At 38.4% G+C, this 5,270-nt stretch overlaps 1 pseudogene; it reads right to left on the reverse strand.

Moving 5' to 3' along the window:
• Window positions 1-4,281: 4,281 nt before the first annotated feature.
• Window positions 4,282-4,850, reverse strand: LOC147433980 (uncharacterized; annotated as a pseudogene).
• Window positions 4,851-5,270: the final 420 nt, after the last annotated feature.

Below are 5,270 nucleotides of genomic sequence, written 5' to 3' on the forward strand. Positions count from 1 at the left end.
AGCTAGGTGCATTCATTACTTGGCCATCAAAACACTTGTAATTTTACACAATGTTTGTGGGATGAGTAGATCCTAGGTCCACAACTTGGCCATTTAGACTAAGAATTGGGAAGTAGGTGCATCAAAGATCCACCACTTGGCCATTATATCAAAGGCTTGAATTGTAGATCCAATTGTTGATGTCTCCTAGATCCACCACTTGGCCATTCTAACCATGTCTTAAAGTTAGGTGCATTCAACAGTTGGCCATCATAACACTTGTAATTTTACACAATGTTTGTGGGATGAGTAGATTCTAGATCCACCACTTGGCTATTTAGACTAAGAATTGGGAATTAGATACATTAAAGATCCACCACTTGGAGATTATAACGAAGGCTTGAATTGTGGATTCAATTTTTGGTGTCTCCTAGATCCACCACTTGGCCATTCTAGCCATGTCCTAAAGTTAGGTGCATTAAGAACTTGGCCATCATAACACTTGTAATTTTACACAATGTTTATGGGATGAGTAGATCCTAGATATACCACTTGGCCACTTAGACTAAGAATTGAGAACTAGATACATCAAACATACACCACTTGGCCATTATAACGAAGGCTTGAATTGTGGATCCAATTGTCGGTGTCTCCTAGATCCACCACTTGGGCATTCTTGCCATGTATTAAAGCTAGGTGCATTCAGCACTTGGCCATTATATCACTTGTAATTTTACAAAATGTTTGTGGGATGAGTAGATCCTAGATCCACCACTTAGCCATTTAGACTTAGAATTGGGAATTAGATGCATCAACAATCAACCACTTGGCCATTATAGAAAAGTCTTGAAATGTGGATCCAATTGTTGGTGTCTCCTAGATCCACCACTTGGCCATTCTAACCATGTCTTAAAGCTAGATGCATTCAACACTTGGCGATCATAACACTTGTAATTTTACACAATGTTTGTGGGATGAGTAGATCCTATATCCACCACTTGGCCATTTAGACTAAGAATTGGGAAGTAGGTGCATCAAAGATCCACCAGTTGTCCATTATAGCAAAGACTTGAATTTTGGATCCAATTGTTGGTGTCTCCTAGATCCATCACTTGGCCATTCTAACCATGTCTTTAAGTTAGCTGCATTCAACACTTGGCCATAATAACACTTTTGGTTTTACACAATGTTTGTGGGCTGAGTAGATCCTAGATCCAGCACTTGTCCATTTAAAATAAAGATTGGGAAGTAGGTGCATCAAAGATCCACCACTTGGCCATTCTAACCATGTCTTAAATTTAGGTGCAATCAAAACTTGGCCATCATACCACTTGTGGTTTTACACAATGTTTGTGGGATGAGTAGATCCTAGATCCAACAATTGGCCATTTAAACTAAGAATTGGAAAGTAGTTGCATCAAAGATCCACCACTTGGCCATTCTAACCATGTCTTAAAGTTAGGTGAAATCAACATTTGGCCACCATAACACTTGTGAAATATGGATCCAATTGTTGGTGTCTCTAAGATCCACCACTTGACCATTCTAACCATGTGTTAAAATTAGGTGCATTCAGCACTTGGCCATCACAACACTTGTAATTTTACACAATGTTTGTGGGATGAGTAGATCCTAGATCCACCACTTGGCCATTTAAGCTAAGAATTGGGAATTAGATACATCCAAGATTCACCACTTGGTCATTATAACAAAGGCTTGAATTGTGGATCCAATTGTTGGTATCTCCTAGATCCACCACTTGGCCATTCTTGCCATGTATTAATGTTAGGTGCATTCAACACTTGGCCATCATAATATTTATAATTTTACTCAATGTTTGTGGGATGAGTAGATCTTAGATCCACAACTTGGCCATTTAGACTAAGAATTGGAAAGTATGTGCATCAAAGATCCACCACTTGGCCATTATATCAAAGGCTTGAATTTTGGATCCAATTGTTGATGTCTCTTAGATCCACCACTTGGCCATTCTAACCATGTCTTAAAGTTAGGTGCATTCAACACTTGGTTATCATAACACTTGTGATTTTACACAATGTTTGTGGGATGAGTAGATCCTAGATCCACCACTTGGCCATTTAGACTAAGAATTGAAAAGTAGGTGCATCAAAGATCCACCACTTGTCCATTTTAACCATGTCTTAAATTTAGGTGCAATCAAGAGTTGGCCATCGTAACACTTGCAATTTTACACAATGTTTGTGGGATGAGTAGATCCTATATCCACCACTTGGTCATTTAGACTAAGAATTGGGAATTAGATACATCAAAGATCCACCACCTGGCCATTATAACGAAGGCTTGAATTGTGGATCCAATTGTTGGTGTCTCCTAGATCCACCACTTGGCCATTCTAACCATGTCTTAAAGTTAGGTGCATTCAACCACTTGGCCATCAGAACACTTGTGATTTTACACAATTTTTGTGGGATGAGTAGATCCTAGATCCACCACTGTGGGATGAGTAGATCCTAGATCCAACAATTGGCCATTTAGACTAAGAATTGGAAAGTAGTTGCAGCAAAGATCCACCACTTGGCCATTCTAACCATGTCTTAAAGTTAGGTGCAATCAACACTTGGCCATCATAACACTTGTAATTTTACACAATGTTTGTGGGATGAGTAGATGCTAGATCCACCACTTGGCTATTTAGACTAAGAATTGGGAAGTAGATGCATCAAGGATCGACCACAAGGCCATTATAATGAAGGCTTGAATTGTGGATCCAATTGTTGGTGTCTCCTAGATCCACCACTTGGCCATTCTATCCATGTCTTAAATTAGGTGCATTTATCATTTGGCCATCATAACACCTTTAATTTTACACAATGTTTATTGGATGAGTAGATCCTAGATCCACCACTTGGTCATTTGGACTAAGAATTGGGGATTAGATACATCAAAGATCCACTACCTTGGACATTATAACAAAGGCTTTAATTGTGGGTCCAATTGTTGGTGTCTCGTAGATCTACCACTTGGCCATTCTAGCCATTTCTCAAAGTTAGTTGCATTCAACACTTGGCCATCAAAACACTTGTAATTTTACACAATGTTTGTGGGATGAGTAGATCCTAGATTCACCACTTGGCCATTTAGTATAAGAATTGGGAATTAGATACATCAAAGATCCACCACTTGGCCATTATAACAAAGGCTTGAATTGTGGATCCAATTGTTGGTGTCTCCTAGATCCACCACTTGGCCATTCTTGTCATGTCTTAAAGTAAGGTGCATTTAGCACTTGGCCATCATAACACTTGTAATTTTACACAATGTTTGTGGGATGAGTAGATCTTAGATCCACCACTTCGCCATTTAGAATTAGAATTGGAAATTAGATGCATTAACAATCAACCACTTGGCCATTATTACAAAGGCTTGAAATGTGAATCCAATTGTTGGTGTCTCCTAGATCCACCACTTGGCCATTCTAACCATGTCTTAAAGCTAGGTACATTCAACACTTGGCCATTTTAAAACTTGTAATTTTACACGATGACTGTGGGATGAGTAGATCCTAGATCCACCACTTGGCCATTTAGACTACGAATTGGGAAGTAGTTGCATCAAAGATCCACCACTTGGCCATTACATCAAAGGCTTGTATTGTGGATCCAATTGTCGATGTCTCCTAGATCCACCACTTGGACATTCTAACAATGTCTTAAAGTTAGGTGCATTCAACACTTGTCCATCATAACACTTGTGATTTTACACAGTGTTTGTGGGATGAGTAGATCCTAGATCCACCACTTAACCATTTAGACTAAGAAATGGAAAGTAGGTAGTAGGTACATCAAAGATCCACCACTTGGCTATTCTAACCATGTCTTAAAGTTAGGTGCAAACAACAGTTGGCCATCATAACGCTTGTAATTATACACAATGTTTGTGGGATGAGTAGATCCTACATCCACCACTTGGACATTTAGACTAAGAATTGGGAATTAGATACATCAAGGATCTGCCACTTAGCCATTATAATGAAGGCTTGAATTGTGGATCCAATTGTTGGTGTCTCCTAGATCCACCACTTGGCCATTTTAACCATGTTTTAAAGTTAGGTGCATTCAACACTTGACCATCATAACACTTGTAATTATACACAATGTTTGTGGGATGAGTAGATCCTAGATCCACCACTTGGCCATTAAGATCCTAGATCCTAAATCCAATTTTTATCATTATATAGAGTTTGTGCAATGAAGGATGGATCCTAAATAAAATGAAAGTCATTGTAATGAAGTTTTGAATGTTGGTGTTGGGTATAGAAGCTTAGCTCATACTTGCTTCAAGGTTCAAAAAGTTTGTAATTCATATGGGTGTCTCACTTGTTGATGCTCCTCCCGTATTCGATACTCCTTGGTCATCAATGGGCTGATCTAATTGATGACTTTGAAGTTTTGTCCATTTTTTGACATCATCATGCTGATTTGCAAAGCTCAAAAGTATTGTTTTAAGCTTTCTTTGGTTGTCAATATTGTCCACAAGGCATAAGACTTCCCTTTTCTGCTTGAGTCCCAACTCTATTATGTAGCCATCACTGACTACATCAATAAGCTTTAAATATTCTTGCAATACTTTTGAATGCATTTCTTAATTGTAAGCTCCTTCTTGAGTTGTAGAAACTCGACATCTGACAATTGACTCACACTTCCAAAATCTAGATCAAGGTGTCCTGCATCTAGTATTATGGATTCTGTCCCTGGATTTGAAGAACTAATAAGTCCCTCAAAGGCATCTTCCTTGCTCAAGAACAAAAGTGTGGTGAATAATTTTATAGCACCAATAAATTCCAAATGCTTCACATTGTGCAATGTCCCAACAAATTGTATTATGACCATGTTTGTCATACTTTGCAAAGCAGATTGTAACTGCACATAGTCTTTATTATTCAAAAAAGAAAGGATCGCACATTGTGGTTCTGTTGACCCACCTGCAATAGCCATAATTCCATCTATGAGATCTTTGAATCTTTCAGCTGACCATTGTAGATTGCTCTCCAAATAACGTGTGTTGTCCAAGATACACAATCCTATAGGGATAGGGTTGTTTAGATGGAGCTCTAAGTAAGATCTTCCCTCCATTTGAAGACTGACAACATATATAGACCATGGAAGATCTATAATTGAATATGCTTTGTCTTTCACAATGTTGATCGTCCATTGGATATATTTTCTTGCCTCTTCAAGAAAATCAATCTTCTTTGTACCACGTAGTAGTTGTGATGTTAGCCAAGTATCACAGAGTGTCAAGAAATGGGA

The sequence above is a fragment of the Adiantum capillus-veneris genome, chromosome 19 (assembly GCF_014529385.1).
Source record: "Adiantum capillus-veneris isolate H3 chromosome 19, ASM1452938v2, whole genome shotgun sequence".
Taxonomy (NCBI): domain Eukaryota; kingdom Viridiplantae; phylum Streptophyta; class Polypodiopsida; order Polypodiales; family Pteridaceae; genus Adiantum; species Adiantum capillus-veneris.